At 40.0% G+C, this 20313-nt stretch overlaps 1 long non-coding RNA gene across 9 annotated transcripts in view; it reads right to left on the bottom strand.

Moving 5' to 3' along the window:
- LOC109456036 (uncharacterized) overlaps positions 1 to 20313 on the bottom strand; it is a 114015-nt gene that overhangs the window by 53093 nt on the left and 40609 nt on the right. For 6 of the 9 annotated variants that reach the window (XR_012489674.1, XR_012489673.1, XR_012489677.1 and 3 more), the window contains one exon: positions 10138 to 10290. The exons of 1 other annotated variant lie outside the window; for it this stretch is intronic. This is a non-coding gene — a long non-coding RNA (uncharacterized LOC109456036). The remainder of the gene's footprint in view (positions 1 to 10137; positions 10291 to 20313) is intronic. 2 more of the 9 variants (XR_012489671.1, XR_012489672.1) reach the window with 1 other exon arrangement.

Raw genomic sequence — 20313 nt, forward strand, 5'->3', positions numbered from 1 at the left:
TATGTTCATAACCCAGATTTCCCTAAAATAACTAGGGTCAAAATTGTCCAATGCCCTCTTTTGTCTGCTTGTATCCTCCCTCACCTAATTCTCTTTCTTCCGTGGCTTCCATAGGTCACCATTTAAATTCTGTTATATCTGCCTTCAACTCCTGTGTAGCCTACGGAATGAAGCCCCAGACGCGATCTTCTCAGTCAGGCTTTTTTGCTCTAGCAGACACACAATGGTGTGTTATCTTATATGTAATCAGGCAAAGGTGACTTTTCAAAGAGGCAGCATGCTCTGGGTCTAGTCATCCAAACATAAGTTCCGGTTATATATAAGGATCCCTAGAGGATGCTGAGGAGGTAAGTAAAGGGCCACATGCACGGATGATCTCAACAGGCAGGGGCCCACGCATTCCCAGGTGAGCTGTCATTTTCATGTTCATGGCAAGGCTCTTGGTATTTAGTCCCAAAACCCAAAAGATGGGTATCACTTTTCAGATCTGATCACATTCCATCAAGAACAGCCAGCTGAAGAGGTATTGCAAAGTGATTATCATTATCTAATATCTCAACTTAAAGTGGCTTATTATGTTCCAGAAAAGATCAGCTCGTGATGGAATGGCACCCTGGGCAGGTAAGCTTTGATGGGGAAGGATGGAAGGAAGGAAAGAAGGAAGAAAAGAGGTTCATGGCACAAGGCCTCATCTATGATGATCGGGCAGGTCACGTAGGAGGCAGGTGGAGCTTAAGGACACACCATACCTCCAGTAACAGGCAGTAACAGGCATTGAAGCGTTGCAGAAGCAGAGAAAGATGAGAGCCTCATAACAAAGGCAAGTTCTCTACTTTTCACCTTGGTCAAAAGCGCCTGGGAGGTCTTATTGGAGGGCAGGAAGGCCACAGAACTGGGAACAAAATACCATCGTCTCCTACTGTCCCATATTGGGGGCTGTCACACCCATATTGGTCACACACACATATTGGGGGCAGTGAGCTGAGGGTTCTCTCTTCTGCCTCCAGGCTGCATGGACCCTTACATAGAAGACTGTATGCCAGCTCTGACTCATATCTAGACTCCACAGAGGTGAGGCCCTCAGCTTGAGCCTGAAGACTCAAACATTAGGGGTCTATTCATGTGAAGAACTAAAAGCCCTCTAGAGTAAGTCCTATCCTGAGAAAAGAGAGAAAGGAGGTATAGCAATTTGACTCAAGAGCAACAGAGTAAAAGAGTAATCAGAGGTGACACATTCAATCAGCCTCAATTCCAGGCCCAGAGACTTATATCAAAGCCTAGAACAGCAGTGAGAAGAGGCAGCATCCTGTGAGTCTGAACTGGAGAGAGAAGGTGGTAAGAGTATCAAATGCCGTGCTGGTATTTCTCTGGAAGTTCTGGATGCTCACACCCCAGGAACTCCCAGAGCCACTTGCAAGGACTGTGGCAGAGAGAGGTAGAACAGACAATGCTGGATGTGGCTGCTCACCAAGAACATAGGTGAGAGCTGCCCGCCAAAGATACATCCTTGCAAAGGCCCCAATTTTTCAGCCCAGGGCATCTCTTCACACAAACATTAGAGACAGCCCCGGCTGGGAATGTGAAGAATTGAATGTCAATATATCCTCCTGGGAAGAAAGTTGGTGAGGCATGAGTTATCCCCACCATAGGTTGGGCCTCACCCCACATCTTCCACCTCACAGATGTAGCAAAAGATGGCATCATTCCCATCCTGGTATCTTTGGCTATAGCTACTGTTGATGAACTGTGGCCAAAGAATAAAAAGGTGGAGAGGCCTGGTGAGAAAATAGGAAGACCTATGCCTGAGCTGAGCTGATGCAGTTAACTAAAGAAAACACCAAACATCAAATTCCATCGGGCTTTTTAAAATTTTCCATGCAATTTCTGGCCTGAATGGCTCCAGTTCTGGGTTAAAGTCAAGAGCACAGTTCTCCATTCTCCCCTGAAAGGTGACAAGATCACCTTGTGCCTGCCTCTTAACTTCACTAACTCCCCCTAACTCCACCTGCAGTAAGAGGAAACGAATACCTGTGTGTTACAGAGGGGTTTTAAAGACTGACAGCATTTTCCAAATGTGGGGGTTAGAGGAGGAGACATTTTCTGAATCCAAAGTATTATTACAGCAGGATTGATTCTTTTTAGAGCTGGGAGAGACCCTTTCTCTTCCTAGGACACTAATAATCCTAGGACACTAATGCTCAGAGCAGGAAAGTGACTTCTCTAAGGTCACACAGCCAGTCAGTAGCAATCTCGGAATGAACAGCTGGCTCGCCTGATGCATCTCTTCTGGAATTCAGATTGACCTGGTGAAGTTTTTGGCAAAGAGCAAACATGAAAACGGCAAACACGACCCATTCATTATGCCTGAAGAATGCAGCTGTCCAGAAAAACAGCATCTTCTCAGAGCCCTCTCTACATTGATCTTCCTCGGCTTGCTGCTACTGACACTTTTTCAGGCAGGCCCACACTATGTCTTTGGTCCTTTTTCCCAAAGGAATAACTGGTTCTTTCTTCTAATTTCTACTGAATATTGTTGCAATAGTGACATTTTCCTTCCTTCATTAAAGCAGTGCTGGGTTGGGTCAGAGGAAAGCTGATTTCAGGTCTCTGCCTTTGCAACCAAGCCCTGGTCTTTAATTTGGATCTCCTTGGCAGCACCCCTGGGGCTCGTGGCAGGAAGACGTCTTCAGGTGGGTTATGAATTTTAATTTTTTTACCTGAAGTCTTGAGCATCCCCTACAAATAAAATTTTAAATTATAATTGGTTTCAGTGGATCTAGGAGTCTTTTAATTTCCCTCTGAAAGATGTGTAGGTAACAGCTTGCTATTAGGTTAGACAGTGTCAACATCTGTACTGTAAACACTAACAGGTTTGTTGTACTTTGCAAACCAACATTGGCCTTCTATAATTCTTTCTCTAAAGAGCTTTCACTGGACATACAGCTCCAATCCAACGGACAAAGGGGACATCATGCCAACTGGAACCCCATCTTTTCTTCTCCTTACGCCTCTCAACATTGGATCCTGGATATTTCCGATATCTTCCTAAAACTGTGGGGCACCTGGTGATAATTCAGGAGCTGATTTCGTAGCCAGCGAGCGCCACAGGCAGGCCCTCGTTTCTGACATCTCACGCCTGGCCATTTCACTGCTCATTAGCCCCTTTTCCAAAGAGTGAGCACAGAAAACAAAAGGAGATGAAATTCAAACCCATCCCTTTGCTTCCTATTAGCTGCTCTACTTAAAAGTTTAGTGGGGGAGCCGGCTGAAATGATTAATTAATATAAAGCATGAGGACTGTCTCTGCAGCTAATTTTTTTAAGCGCTTCCTTCCTTCTGAAATCATCTAGAGCACAAAAACATACTTACCATGGGACTAGGCTAAGGGAGTTACTAGAATGGTGTTGGCCAGAGGAAACATGATCACAGCAAGTAACTGAGGAAAGAAAACTGACATCAGACTTCCTTTCTAAAGAATGAAACTTTGTGTTATCTCATACACCCTTGTAGAGTTATTTTCATCAAACTATCTTATGGCTAGTAAAAGCCAAAATAACTGCTTCCTTTTCAGTCTATTTCACTTACAGAAACTCCACTACAGAGAAAGTCATAATTATAGAGATAATAAATCTTAATAATCCCATCAGGAAAACTGACTTTTAATGATAAAGAATTTACACCAGATACTAAGCAAACATTGCAGCAAGCTAATCCAGGCTGTTAAACAATTAATAGGGATCCCACAAGATAAATCAGAAAGAATAAAAGTTTGAGCTTTTCAAAAGGAAGTATTTACCTGTGGATAGAGAAAAACACATATTAAATTTAAAGAAATAGACAGGAGATATCTTCCTCTAGACAAAAAGGTTGTTGTATCACAGTTTAATATTTGTTAGTTTATTCTGAACACTATTTTAATATTTCATCAGAAAAATCTTTTCTCTCTAAGTACATGTTTTTTTTCCTATTATATCAAAGTATTTACCCAAGGCTGAAAGCTTTTACAGATGGAATACATCTCTAACCTTTGAAAGAAATGATAAAATACATAATTTACTGAAATTCACTTTATTATCTAGTTCACAAGAATATATCTAAGGCATACAATGAGGTCTCCCTGTACACATGTTCTACTTCCTAAGTCATTTTATCCAAAATTCAAGGACTAATCACCCATAGAGCATAGAGAAATGGAGAGACTGAACTGAAATACAAATTGGTTGGGTTATAGCCCTGCCTTGTCACCCACCAGCTGTGCGACCTTAGACCAGCCACTTTCTTCCCTGAGCCTCTGCAGGAAATGGTCTCAATGTATCCTCTAACTTTACATTTTTGTGGTGTATGAGATAGAGGATCAGGCCGTACCAGAAGAAAGCCCAACTGAGTTAGAGAAGTGCAAATTCAAAGTTCACTTGAGGATATAAATGATACCATATGACAGATCCAGAGCTGGAAACCTCTGATTAACTGCAAATAATGAGGATGGGAGTGGGGAGAGTACTCTCAGTCCAGAGTCTGGAGCGCAATGCTGCTGTTTTATGAATTTTATTATTTCACCTAGATATATCCAGGCTCTAAAAATTCTTTTGTGAGGGGTGGGGGGATTTATAAGCCATAATGCCAATCTATTATCCTACCAATGGGGATAGATATTTATAGTGACTGAAATGCTCCCCATAGCTATTTAGAGTGACTATTCCTGTTATTAAGGTAACTAGAGCCCTGAACCAGTCATCAAGAGATTACCCAATGAGTACAAAATTAGCTAGAGCTGAGCTGGTGCTAAGAGAGGAAGGAATAGCATATGGAACTTCCAAGGTCACATTAAAGAAAGCATTCTTAAGGGTCTCAGACCTAGGCCTCAGCTGTGACCCTGCTGGAACAGTATACAAAATCGCATTTGAATGTGGCCATATGCATTTTTTCTAAGAAGAGTGCCCGTTACATTCATCAACTTCTCCAAGTGTCTGTGATCTCTAATAGTTTATGAACCACTGAGAAACACAGAACAGACCCAAGATAGATAGGGAGGAATTCGAGGCAGTTCTGAAGAGTCTGAAATCAGGAGCTAGGGCTGAGTGACAGGGTGAGGATTCTCTAAGAAGGGTAAGTTTACAAAGGAAGGGTCAAACAGATGCCTGAGCCAGGTTAGGTAGGATGCCACCATTCTGACTCCAGGGATCCCTGCAAAAGTCAGGTCCACGGGTCAGCCAGTGAGTCAAGGGCCCCCAATAGAGACCTCATTCACATGTGAAGCTGCAAAGACTGCCAGACAACCAGGGCAGAGCTCCTGTAATTCCTGCTGAACAGTGCAGCCCATTCTAGAAGATTACTCATAAACAGATGGGAAGCATCAGACTGGGTCCCCTTCACCAACTTCAGTCTAATTCATACTAACCCCCTCTTACTGAGCACGGCCCATTACCCCATGCCTCTCCTCTTCCCCTAAGTCCATCCCTTGATTTCTCTGTGTGTAAAGGGGACACCATGAGAAAATAAGATAGGTTTGGCCCTAGGAGGACAGTAGGAACACACAAGTACTACCTCTCACCAAAGCTTTGTCAAGGTAGATGGTAGACACTTTAAGCCAAGATGGCCATTCAGATTTAAAGTTTAATTAATTAAAATTAAATATAATTTAACATTAACTTTTTCAATTACACTATCCACATTAAAAATGCTCAATAGCCCCATATGGCTAGTGGCTATTGTACCGGACAACACAGCAATAAAATATTTCCATCATCATAGAAAATTCTCTATATAATCTAGCACTAAACTCTGTGACACAAACAGTAATTACAATAGTGGTTGAGAAAAAGGTAGAGCTCCGAAGTGAGCAGAAATAGCTACAAGGGGCTTCAGGGAAGAAATGGGACTTCAGTTGAACCTCCGGGAATGAGCATGGGAAGGGGCATGTCATTCAGAAGCCAGAAAGGTGAGAATAAGGAGAAGAATGGCGCAGGCCTGGCTGGAGCTTGGTGCATACTCATGATGAACACATACTGCAGGAATGAAGGAATGAAGGAATGGTAAGGAACAAGGTAAGTAAGCAGGCTGGAGGCAGATTGCTTACATATCAGGCATAGGAGCTTAAATACCAGACACAGTGATATAGGCATGACAATAGTAGCTACTAGCACTGGCTACCCTTTATTTAATGCTGACAGTGTTAACAGATTTATATAAATTATTAAATTTCCTCCACACAACACCAAGAGGTAAGTACTTTTAACTCTCATAAGAATGACAAAACTGACGTTTGGAGAATTTCGGTAACTAATACCCAAGATCACACAGCTTTGAAATGGTGGGCTGTGATTCAAATCCAATACTACTGTTGCCAATGCTTTCACCTTACACTTTCATCCCCCCTGCCTGTCCTCCAAGCATCTTTCTTTTTAATTAGGAAGAGCTTTTGCCTTTACCCTTTCCAGTTTACATCCACTGGTCCCAAGGCATCTCTTCTGGAAATCCCTTTACCTTTTTCTAACACCAAGGGGAAAATATTCCCCAATCCTTAGTAGTTTAGAATGTGTGACATCAGCCAGAGCAGGAACATGGCAGAAGGGGGTTGTAACATGGCAGATAGGCCCAGCGATGTGAATAGGAGGCATCAAGACAAAGACGTTCGTGTATCCAAGGCCTCATCAACTTTTTAATGGATGTCTATGTCAAAAGCCAACTCCCTGGCTTCAGAGCCCCATATATCTATCAGATGTCCAGGGCAGGATCCTAGCTCCAGGGGCTCCTGGCACCTTCGTGGCCCCTCTCATTGTCTCTCATTCTTTCAAAGAACTTGCTTGCTACCTTTTTTGTAGGTATGGGTTTTGGCATTTGAACACACGGATTCTTCCCTATAATAAGCATGGCTATAATTTGAGCTGGCTGCTCCTGGAGCAGATCTGGCCTTGGACTGTGACCGTACATTGAAACAAAAATCTGCCCACAGGAGAAAGAAGTTAACATGCTTTTCCACACCTCTGTGCTTTTTCTATGGAAATAGAATACTTCATTAACTTAACAAAGCATAACAATTTATCTCAAATTATTATAGATACAAACTGATTACAGCATTTAGAACAAGATTTAAAGAAGTGCATATACTTTGTTAGTACTTTCAACAGTAATCATTCTGTGCTTAATCTAATCTTGGCACTTTCTCAAAGCTTAAACTAAAACTCACCCTCTGTTTTTCCTTAGAGTTTAAATCCTGTTTGGGGTTGATATTTGGCTCTTTTTTTCTTCAGGGCACTAGAATCTGGCACCAACAAATATTCCACATGGTTTCTCTCCAGCTTTTCACAATTGTAGCTGCCTTCACACAGCTTATCAGTGAGAAGGTGCCCTGGTGCAGTCTTAGCATTCTAATTAACAGCCTTGCTGTCCAAACACTCTGCTCTTCTGCATGAGAGACTGACCTTCTACTCTACACCATTCGCCAACAGCCAAGAAGAGAATATGATTAGGCTCAAGCCACATAACATACATGGTGTGGAACACACACACACACACACACACACACACACACACACACACACACGGTAGCTTTTTCCCTTTTCCAGTAAAAAGGAGTGATTTGACACAAAGGAGAAAGCATTCTTCAACCAGCCCCTCTGTCTATGATAGTCAACTGTTTTCTTACTTGTTTCTTTGTTTAATAAGGGCTAAAGATCTCCAACTCACTCACAATCCTCTCTCTACCTACAGAGTGTTTAAACTCTGAAGATAATATTTTTAAACTAAGGTTAAGAAAAGTTTTTCTACAACATCTTATTTTAGTAGGTTGTCAGATATAAGGGTAAAACATCCTATTCTTATGTGTAAAAATAGAATTCAAATTTGTACATCACGGGAATTAGTTCTTTCTGAGTTCTATGAGGCAAGTTGCTCTTAAAACAGAATCAAATTCACAGAGAATGCCAAATGCTGACTTGTAAATGTGGAGAGTACTAGCGTTGGAAAATCATCCTTTTGCAACCACCAGGGCAAAGACTGGCTCAAGCAAGAATCATCAATGGCTGCTAAATCTGGAAGAGAATGTTGATGAGGAGCAGAATATCTGCATGGTTTTAAAGGGTCTCCTTAAAGGTGAATGAACAAAATTAGCATCATCAATGAAAGGCAGATGGACTTAGTGTGCCTCCAGATGTGATGCCATCTGAAGGTTATACCTGGAAGGATAACCTAAAGCTAAGCATCAGGAAACATCAGACAACACCAAAATGAAGCACACTTTTTTTTTTTTTTCTTTTCTTTTTTAAGGGAGGGAGGGAAATTCTTCAAAAATGCCAATATACTCAAAAAACAAAGAAAGGCTATTGAAATGTTCCAGATTAAAGGAGACTAAAAAGACATACGACTAGATGCAATGTCTGATCCTGGACTGGATCCATTACTGGAAGGGAAAAATATGTTACAAAGGACATTATATTGGGTTAACTGAAAAAACTGAAATCTAAAAGGTAGATTAGATCAAAGTATTGTATCAATGTTAAATTTAGTGAAATTGATAACTGTATTGTGGTTAAGATGTTATCCTTATTTTTAGGAAACACACACTGAGATATCTAGAGGTAAAGGGCCATGAGGCATATAACCTTCATTCAAATTGTTAAGAAAAAAAATATGTGTGAATGCGTATGTGTTAAAGAGAGAGCACATAAGCATGTGAAATGATAACGTAAATCTAACAAAATGTTAACAGTAGGTAAATATGGGGAAAGAATATATGAGTGTTCTATGATTTATTTTTATTCTTGCAATTTTTCTATGAATTTAAAATTATTTCCAAATAAAAAGTGTACATTAAACACACACACACACACGAAAGCTTGTGAGGAAAACTCCAGGAGAAAAGGAAGACCAACCATATCTATCCTCACCCCCCTCCCAGTTTTTACCCCTGTCTTTATTTACCCCAGCCTCCTCTAAGAGAGATGACCACTCCCACCATTTTAACGGCTTCTGGTAGCAGTTTGCTCTTCCTACCTATCTTGGCTTAGATTTTTGCTTTTGGTCCAGCTGGAAAAAAAAAATGACAAAAACTTTTTGAACTTTGTCTCAAAAAATCTCTAAGGAAAAAAAAACAAAAGGATAGAAAACACAAGTGAGGTGACAGGCAGATTTCTCATCTTTACATTACCAAACTCTTGACAAAATTATTTGGCTGGCACCATTTTCTGCACTCACCTAAATTCACTCACCTCTTGTTTATTTAACTCCACCAAAATTAATGTGCCTTTACCTATTTTTCTCAGCAAAGTTTGAGCCCAGATTCACTGGTGACCATGTGACTACTATAGCCAGTGCCATCAGCCCATAATTCTCTCTGCCTCATACGAACGATTTCTCTTTCCATTAACAGCTGGTGTGCTCACCAATAATCAGAAATGAGGTGTAGCTCCTCATTCCCTTCCCTAAAGAGCTAAGTCGGTATCTTAACATCTTACTATAATTTGATGGAAGTTTGGCCCCAACTCATGAATTGTGCAAGAATGAATAACTGCCAAGTTTGATTAATGGTAGCTAGATTTCAATGAGGTGAATTTGAACATTTTTTAATGCTACTTACAGTGCTTAATAAAAAAAAATCTTTAGTCTTACAGTTTTTTGTGTGTTTTTTTAAAGCATACTGTTCAACCAATACGATTCTGCCTATAGAGTCCTCATCTCATTGGCAGACAGAGTTGATAGACATACTCAGGACTCAGTGACCCTCCATGTGTCAGGTGCCATCTCTGCCCACTTGTCCAGGTGTTTCTGAAGGCACTTTGTAGGGATCATCCCCTGACCCATTACCATTGCAACACTTTCATTACCACCCACACCCATCCTTTCACCTTCACTGCCAAGGGCACAGCAAATATGGAAAGCTCTTTACCCATGTAATAAGGCATATTATGAGAGAGGAGAAGACAGGAGATCCCAAACTTCCTCAGTCCTGATGCCTCTCTCTCAGATCCCAATCTAGCATTGTTCTCAACCTTAACTCCCTTCAATCTAGCTTCCCAAGTAGTCTCTTTTTTGTCTTTCTGTCCAAATTGAGTTTACATTAGTTATGGTAAGCTAAATTACTGTAACAAAATACCCACAAACATAGTAGGTCAAACACAAAAGAAGTATAAATTTGCTCACATAATCCAAGGCCAGCATTTCTGGGTCAGCAGGAAGCTCTTCTTTACATAGTGATTCAGAAATCCAGGCTCTTTCCAAGTTTTGGCTACACCATCTCCCAGACCTCCAATCATCCTCTTCAAATTCTGCATCCAGCTAATGAAAAGGGAAAGACTATAGAGAAGATCCACCTGCTTGTTAAAGGCCACAGTTTAGAAGTGGTACACATTACTTTCACTCATATGCCATTGGTGAGAACTGGTCACATGGTTTCAAATACTGCAAGAGATTATGGGAAATGTCTCTGGCTGGGTAGCTGCTTCCTATTACTAAACTGAAGGGGAGAGATTTTGGTGGGCAGCCAGCAGACCCAGCCAGGGACCTTAACCAAAGAAAGTGGGAAGGTTTAATTAATGGAAATCACATAGGAAAACAAAAGGACTCTAAAGTTTCTTCTTTGGAATTACTTTTTTCTTTTGAATTGTTTTGGTGTTTGTTTATTTCAAGGAAATCTATACCTTGGAATTATGTTTATACACTTATTTGTATTCTGTATTCTTAATTTGCCTATTAAACGTTTTAAGGCAGATACTAGATTCCAAGGTGAAGGAAAAATGGTATTGACTTTTGTTCAAGGCCAATGCAAATATTACAGGCCAGAATGCTTTGCCACGCAAAAAAAATCAGAAAACTCTTGAGAAGTCTAATTTTCCAATGGGTCACTGACCACCTCTCCAAAATCATTTTCCACTCATCTTCCCCTCATGTGCCACATTCTAACCTCATTGCTTTACTTACTCTTCTTAAAAGAACCCAAGCACACTCTTGCCCCCAAAACTTTTGTATCACTCTTCCCTCTGACTCAAATACTCTTCTTCCAGATATTGCCCCTTAACTTAATTCAGGTCACCAAACAAATGTGGCCACTTTAGAGAGGGATTCCCTGACTTTCCTACTCAATATAAAATAGCATTCTTTCTCCAGGCCCCACATCTCTTCTACCCTCTTCCTCTGTTTTGTCTTTATAACACGTATCACAACTGTAGTATATTATATGTTTATTTGCTTATACTCATCTTCCTCACTGGCATGTAAGCTACATGTAGACAAGGACTTTGCTTTATTTATTACTGTATCATTGCAACTTAGAATGTTTAGCACAAAGCAGATGCTCTATAAACATTTATTGGATGAATAAATGTATTTGATCAGGTATGAGCAAAGCCACAGCAATAAAATACTGTTCATACCACATCAATATTCAAAAACTTCCCATTAAAAGGAGGCTCTTTTGTTGCTCTAGTTTTTTTTAATTTACCATTTTTGAAAAGTAATGGGTAACAACTGGATATCCATAAGCAAAGAATAAAGTTGAACCCCTGCTTTACACCACACACAAAAATTAACTCCAAATTAATCATAGACAGAAACATAAGAGCTAAAACTATACCCCACACACACAGCTTTTTTTTTAAATATTGTAATCACTATATATGGTGTCATATGGGGACTAGATTTATCAGGTGATCACCTTGTAAGTTATATAAATGTCTAATCACTATGTTGCATACTTGAAACTAAGATAATATTGTATGTCAACTGTAATTGAAAAATAAAAAATTATCTTTAAAAACTTTAAAAAAAGAAATCTCTAACATATTAACCCTCTGTTGGGAACATTGAAAAAAGATACGAACTTCCAGTTATAAGATAAAAAGTTCTTCCTTTGATAGATGAATGGACAAAGAAGTTGTGGTATATATACATAATGGAATACTATTCAGCGGTAAGAAAAGATGCAATAGGACCATTTGTGACAACATGGATGGATCTTGAGATTATAATGCTAAGTGAAATAAGTCAGACAGAAAAAGCAGAGAACCGTATGATTTCACTGATATGTGGTATATGAACCAAAAACAACAAAAGAACAAGACAAACAAACGAGAAACAAAAACTCATAGACACAGATAATAGTTTAGTGGTTACCAGAGGGTAAAGGGGGAGGGGGTGGTAGATGAGGGTAAAAGGGATCAAATATATGGTGATGGAAGGAGAACTGACTCTGGGTGGTGAACACAAAATGTGATTTTTAGATGATGTGATACAGAATTGTACACCTGAAATCTGTGTGACTTTGCTAACAATTGTCACCCCAATAAACTTTAATTTTAAAAAAATTACATTGAAGGGGTCCTTTACATCATTAAATATTTTTTTGAAAATGGTAAAAAAAATAAAAAAGGATAGAAAGTTCTGGGGATGTTATGTACAGCATGGTGACTAAACAATACTTTCTTGTATATGTGAAAGCTGCTAAGAGAGTAGATTTAAAATTATCACAAGAAAAAAATTGTAACTATCTGAGATTATGAATGTTAACTAAACTTATTGTGATAATCATTTCCCAATAAATACATTTATCAAATAAATAAATAAATAAATAAATAAATAAATAAATAAATAAACTCTTAGAAGAAAACATAGAAGTAAGTCTTCATGACATTGGTTTAAGCAATGGTTTCTTAGCTACAATACCAAAAGAATAATAATAAAAGAAAAAATGAATAAATTGGACTTCATCAAAATTAAAAATTCTTCCTCAACAGAGACCATCAAGAAAGTGAAAAGACAACCCACATGAAATGTTTTCAAGTCATATCCCTGATAAAGGACTTATAGCTAGAATATAAAGAACTACAGTCATGTACCACATAACAACATTTCAATCAACAATGGACCACATATACAATGGTTGTCCCATAAGATTACAATGGAGCTGAAAATTTCCTATCATCTAGTGACTTCTTAGCAGTATTACCTTCATATTGCAACACACTACACACGTTTGTTGTGATGCTGGTGTAAACAAACCTATTGCACTGCCAATCATATAAAAGTGTAGCACATACAATTACAGTAGTAGGCTATACCATCTAGGTTTGTGTAAGTGCACTCTGTGATGAAATTGCACGATGATGAAATCACCTAACAATGCATTTTTCAGAGCATATCCCCATCAAGTGGCAAATGACTGTATTAGAACTCAACCATAAAAAGACTAATAACCCAATTTAAAAATGTTCTAAGGATCAGAAGAGACATTTCTTTAAAAAAAAGATATACAAATACTAAATAAGCATATGAAAAAGAGGCTCAACATCATTAGCCATCAGGGAAATACAAATCTAAACAACACGAGATACTGCTTAAGGCCCACAAGAATGGCTAAAACCAAAAGACAAAGGTTGGTGAGAATGTGGAGGCACTGGACCCTCACTGCTGATGAGATTATAAAATGTAAAATTTCAGCCACTTTGGAAAACAAGCTGGCCATTCCTCAAAATGCTAAATATAGAGTTATCATATAACCCAGCAAATTCTATTCCTAGGTATACACCCCAAAAAAAAAGATGAAATCATATAGCCACACAAAATTTGCACATGAACGTTCATAGCAGCAGTATTCATAACAGCCCCAAACTGGAAACAACCCAAATGTCCATCAACTGATGAACAGAGAAGTAAAATGTGGTATATACACATACAATGAAATATAACATTATTAGGCAATATAAAGGAATGAAGTACTTACTGGTACATGCTACAACACGGATAAACTTTGAAAACATTATGCCAAGTGAAAGAAGCCAGTCACAAAAGACCACACATTATATGATTCTGTTTATATGAGATGTCCAGAATAGACAAATCTATAGAGACAGAAAGTGATTAATGGTTTCCTAAGGCTGGAGGAATTGGGGGGAATAGAGTTTCTTTTGGAGTGATGAAAGTCGTCCAACAGAGTTGCAGAACTTTGTGAACATACTAAAAACCATTGAATTATACACTTTAAATGGGTAATTGTATGATGTCTGAATTGTAACTTTTTAAAAATTTTTATTGGGGAATATTGGGGAACAGCGTGTTTCTCCAGGGCTCATCAGCTCCAAGTTGTTGTCCTTCAATCTAGTCATGGCGGACACAACTCAGCTCTAAGTCCAGTCACCATCTTCACTCTAGTTGCAGGGGGCACAGCCCACCATCCCATGTGGGAATTGAACTAGCAACTTTGTTGTTGAGAGCTCAAGCTCTAACCAACTGAGCCATCAGGACACCCCTGAATTACAACTTTTTAAAGTAATAAGCCCTCTGTTAGATTTCTGTTTCAGGTACAGAACTAAATCTATATCATACCTACATTGTTTTAATTTCACCTAAACCTCTTATAATGTTCTAGAGCTGTGGTTCTCAAAGCATGGTGCTGAACCAGCAGCATCAACATCCCCAGTAATTTGTTAGCAAATTCTTTGGCCCCACTCCAGACTCACCAGATCAGAAACTCTGGGGTGGAGCGCAGCAACACGTGTTTCAATAAGCACTCTAGGTGATTCTGATGCATATCAAGTGTTAGATCCACTTCTCTGCACAAGGAGGAACCTAAGATCTCTTTTCCTAGGACAAGTTTCACTCAGGATATTGATGGGCCACCCTTAGTCCACCAGCATGACATTTACCATATCTCCAGGGCAGGTACCACATTTACCCTCCTAACCAAATACTTATCTCTTACATCATTTGTTTACCCACACCTCCACCTACCTGATAAATATGGTCAGGGAAGGGTCATGTTTGTGCTCATTGGGGTTTGTTGGGAAGCTCAAGAGCATGGGTGATTGGTCTAGGGTCTCCAAGAGTCAGTTGCAGAACCCTGTGGCCTTAGCCATATCCCCTAAGAGAAAACAAATCCCTTGTCTAAGTACTAAATATAGGTCATCCGCCCTCACCTGAGTCATATCAGGGATGAACAGGTGACTTCTATCAACCATGTTAAATGTGCATATGGGTATATATAATATATCCAGAGATATGGAAATAAATCTCTCACCGACTCCCTTTCTGCAACAGAAAACAGAAATAGAGAAAAACTTAACAACTGCAAACCCAAAACTAAGTTACCAGAAACCAAATTAAAGTGGTTGAGTATTTTTGTTGAAACATCTCTACCTCTGAAATCTAATTTCTTGCAACTTTCCATATAGGATCCTGTGTTGTATTATTTATAAGAAAATAATATTCTGTACTCCCTTGACAGCATTTCCTGGCTGCAGAAACCACGGCAGCCATGAAGTAGCAGAATGATTTTGGTAATGTTTCCATAGCTACCTTGTTTCAAAGTGAGGTTTATTCTGTTTTAAAGTCTACTGACCTATTCACATCCTTATTTGAAGTATTTTCAATCTAATCCCTTGTCTGCCTATTATTGTCTAACGTTCTTGTGATTCCTGTATTTAAGGTATCCTGGATGCATAAATATATGGTAAGCAGGCCTTCCAGTTAGACACAACAATATGATGAATTTTTCTTTATTCCTTTCCGAACTGATGTGTATTCGTTCCGTCCTGCCCTTGCAATGCAGGGAAACCTTCCTGAGGTTTTTGAAGGCAAAGGCTGTTTAAGGTACGCTGGTGCCCTCTCGTGGTCACTCTGGCTTTATGATTCCTTCCCAGAAGTCTCTTCTACATAGACAGACAAATTGATTTTGCAAGAAGTTAATGAGAAAGGATCCCTCAAAATGCCATTGCTCACTGTCATGGTGTCCTTGTGTCCCCTGTGTTTTGCCTCCTGCAGGCATGCGGGCCTGTGTAGGACAGGCAGCCTCTCCAGGGTGGCAGTCTAACCCTGAGGCCTCTTTTCTTTCCCCAAAGGCAGGGGCCTCCTTACTAAGGAATGCTGTTCAAGGATTAGGCCACTAGAAGCGACATGGGACATACCTTAGGAGAAGATGGTGCACCGAACAACTCTCAGGCCCTGTAATAAAGGCAACCCGCAGAAAGAGGAGATGGGGCCTCACCTCAACAGAACACAGCATATCTTCAAAAAAAGAGAGCAAGGAACAGGTAGTACCATATGCCTTTTTAAAAGCTGAAAATATAAAGCTCCAGTGCTGGGTGAGAAATCAAGACAAAACAACCAATAAAATTCTAATTGATTCAATGTGACAAATTTTTATTCAATAAGCATAAGAGGGAATGAACGACATATGATTCCAGCATTGCCCGATCGAACTTTCTGCGATGGGGGAAATGACCACTAGCTGTGCTGTCCAATACATTAACCACAAGCTACATGGGCTATTGAGCACTTAAAATGTGGCTAGTGAAAATGAGCTGAATTTTACATTTTATTTAATTTTAATTAATTTCAATAGCCACTTGTGGCTACTGGCTACCATGTTAGACAGCATAGGTCTAGGGAGGGCAGCTAAGACAAGAGCATAGACAACTACAATATAAGCAGAGTTTGTAGCATAGAAAAGTACAAATTAAGGTCAATGGTGGGAGGGATGGGTAGAGTTGACTATAGGAATTTCCTAAAAGGGGGGGCATTTGAGCTCAGCCTTGAAGCATGAGTTGATCTTATTAGGCAGAGATGGTAAGGAGAGCTTTCCAAGTGACAGAAATTGCACGTGCAAAGGCATGGAGTTAGGAGATTCCATAAATGTCCAAGGAACAAAGGTGTGGAGTGTCGATGAAAAATATCCAGCCTAAGAGAAAACTTGTAAAAGTTTATTTGAGTCAAACTGACAACAATTGACAGGAAGCAAAATCTCAACAGATTGAGAAAATGCTCTGCTAAATGGTGGTTTGCAGCTTATGTTAGACATAGAATCAAAGGAGGAGGGTTACATGAAATCCATTGGTGATAGATTAAGGGGGTGGAAGAAAACAAAGTGGGGGAATCTCTGGGATTGGATAAAAGTAAATTGGAGAGACAGGTACTTCTTTCATATAGGTGGGTACAGGATAGTTAATAATTCACATAGAGATGTTAATCAAGGGACAAGAATAATAATGAGGGATTCTGTACTTTCCTGCTCTGGTCCAGAAAAAGGAATTACTGACATCCCAAGGATGTCATTGTAGGTGCAAAAAGATAATAGACGCCCACTTCGAGGCACAGATTAACTTCATGAAGGAAACTAAAGATGTGACTTCCCGCCATGGCCCACTTAGTTATGAAATTTTTTATGTTCACACCATCTTTTGTGATTATTTTCAGTCTCCAGAGCTTGTCAGGTTTAACCTGTGGCCCATTTTCCATCCTCAGGAGTTATGAGGTACATGTGGCTAGAAACAACACTAGAAGCATAGGTTGAAACAAGAAGTATAAAGCCTTGAATGCCTTGCAATGTATTTTTGGTTAAAATCCATAATCAGTGGAACCTGTAACATTCCCCCATTAAAGAGTCTTAGAGGGGGAATGAGAGCCCTGTTCTCACACTAGGGAGTCTTGGGTTCTAACACAAGAACTCTGTAGCAGAGCCACTGAAGGGCAGCTATTGTTATCAGAGTCCTGGTTTCGGCTAATTAGACTGGGGGTTGAGGGGTTGGAAGAAGGAGGACCTCAAGGCAGGGAACCATAGGGAACCATTGCGACAGTTGGCTCAGTGAGAAGCAGAAAGGGTCTTAATGAGGATGAGGGACCCAAGTGGGGCTCCCCCAGGCCCCCAGTCTCCCACACATGATGAATCAAAACTGCCATGCCAACGTAACCCTAATGAAGCCAAAGACCAGAGTCTCTGAGCAGTGTCACACCCTAAGACAAAATATCCAACCATCAAAAAGTAATGTTAAAATAATTAGAGATCTTTCTTCCATTTCTCAAATACCTTTGGGCTGCCTCAGGTCATCCACTAATACCCTGAGGGCCATGGAACTCAAAGAAAGTCTCTTTCTTCTCCCATCCACTTCCTTCAGGCCTCAGAGCTGCGCCTGTCCTTCCTTCCTCTCACCTTTCCTCTCCTCTCTTCAGCTCTCTCCATCCCCCGACCCCCATTTTCCGCCCCTTTAAACTCTAAGGATCTACTCCCCTCATTGTGTAGGGGAGAATAAGAAACAGAACAGGCAAATCCAAAACAATCTTTAGGTGTCTAGAGGGTAAAAGTTGGGCATTTTTATAGGTTGCCCACACACACACCAAAAAATAAAGGCTCTCATATGCAAATGGACACCCTAGGGACTCCAGTTGTTCAGTTTCTCCCTTCCTCCTTCCCCTGCTTTATTTCCATCTTTTTTGATAGTAATTTCAAAGTAGGGTCTTCAGACCATCAGTACTGCATCAGTGAGGAGCTCTTCAAAATGCACATTTATGAGCTCCACTCCAACCTACTGAATTACAATCTCTAGCAGAAGGGCCAGGAAATTGTTTTAATGTGGCTGCTGGAAGGTTCTTATCACATTAGTCTTTAGGAATCACTGTTCTAACAGAATTGAGAGCCATTACTCTCTCAAACCTGTGGAGGTGCTGCTGAGTAAACTTGACTGGATCCATCTGCCCCTGCTAATAAGTCGTAGGAAGAGGTAATGGGAAGTTTCCCAGGCAGAGACATATCCATATTTATAGTTAATCCTCTCTCCCTACAAGAGGTTTGGCTAGGGCAGTGTTTCATAACCTTTTGCATATCATGGCTCATGAGAAAAATGAGAGGATTTAGAGACACTGGAGTAAACACAGAGGTTCTCCTCCAGAGGTGCCCAGCTCTAGACTAAGAGGAAAAAAGTGTGCCTGGGGATAAGCAGTCACAATATTTCCCTGTTTGCCTTAAAGGAAGCAAGTGTGAGACCATCCCCTAACACCCAAACATTGGGTTCTATCTCACCCACACTGCAGCCTTGAAACACCAGGAGTGAGTGAGAGTCTAAATGGCTGTCACAGGCCTGCTGGTGGCCCATTCTGCCATATAAGCAGCAAATTAGAGGGATGCAGCTTCTAGTTGAGGCCCTAAGATGCCTCTGAAGTGGGAAAGAGTATCAATGTGGATACTATAATCCTCTTCTTTCCCCAAATCAAGCTCAGGTGAGGACTTCCTCCAAGGTACAGGTGAAGCCATACCCATATCACTTCCTGCTTCCAAATCTAGCCCTAGGATCTCAGATCTATATTAGGTTGCTTAATTACGCTTCATGCTAACTGCTAGCCTGCCTCCCTTTCTCTTCATAGAGATAATACTTACCCACAGTAAGAATTGGAATGAGCTTTCAAGGTAGTGATGAAGCCCTATTTTGTTATCCTGAGGATATGGAAAAAAAGGAAACCCTCGTGCACTGTTGGTAGAAAGGTAAATTGGTGCAGCCACTATGGAAAACAGTATGGAGGTTCCTCAAAAAATTAAAAATAGAACCACCATATGGTCTGGCAATGCCACTTCTGGATCTTTAAGATCTGACAATTAAGTTTGCAAACTTGTTGCAACGATGTTGCTAAACTTTTTTGATATCAGAGGTATTATTCATTATGAATTTGTGCCAACTGGACAAACAGTTAACCAAGTTTACTATTTGGAAGTGCTGAAAAGGCTGCATGAGAAGTTAGACAACCTGAACTTTTTGCCAATAATTCATGGCTCTTGCATCATGACAATGCACCAGCTCACACGGCACTGTCTGTGAAGGAGTTTTTAGTCAGTAAACAAATAACTCTATTGCAACACTCTTCCTACTCACCTGATCTGGCCCCCAGTGACTTCTTTCTTTACCCAAAGATAAAGGAAATATTGAAAGGAAGGCATTTGATGACATTCAGGACATCAATAGTAATATCACTACAGCTCTGATGGCCATTCCAGAAAGAGTTTCAAAATTGCTTTGAAGGGTGGACTAGGCCCTGGCATCATTGCATAGCTTCCCAAGGGGAGTACTTTGAAGGTGACTGTAGTGATTTTGATATTCAGCAATGAAGTATGTAGCACTTTTTCTAGGATGAGTTCGCGAACTTAATTATCAATTATATCTCACTACAACACTGGAAAAATAAGATGAAATAAAATAAATAGAACTAGTAGATGCTTATATAATCATAAAAACATAGTAAATATTTAGGGGGATAGGATGAAATACAGGATATAGAAATAGAGATGAACCTAAAAGAAATTTTTAATAAAGTATTATTCAGCGTCTATTGAATATCCATGTCTGCCATATACAGTAGCAGGCACTAAACAGAAAGAAAGAAAGAAAGAAAGAAAGAAAGAAAGAAAGAAAGAAAGGAAGGAAGGAAGGAAGGAAGGAAGGAAGGAAGGAAGGAAGGAAGGAAGGAAGGAAGGAAGGAAGGAGAGAGAGAAAGAAAGGAGGGAGGGAGGGAGGAAAGAAGGAAGGAAGGAAAGGAGGAAGGGAAGAAATAAAAAAAAAATAAAAA

Source organism: Rhinolophus sinicus, linkage group LG10 (genome assembly GCF_036562045.2).
Source record: "Rhinolophus sinicus isolate RSC01 linkage group LG10, ASM3656204v1, whole genome shotgun sequence".
In the NCBI taxonomy this organism is placed as follows: domain Eukaryota; kingdom Metazoa; phylum Chordata; class Mammalia; order Chiroptera; family Rhinolophidae; genus Rhinolophus; species Rhinolophus sinicus.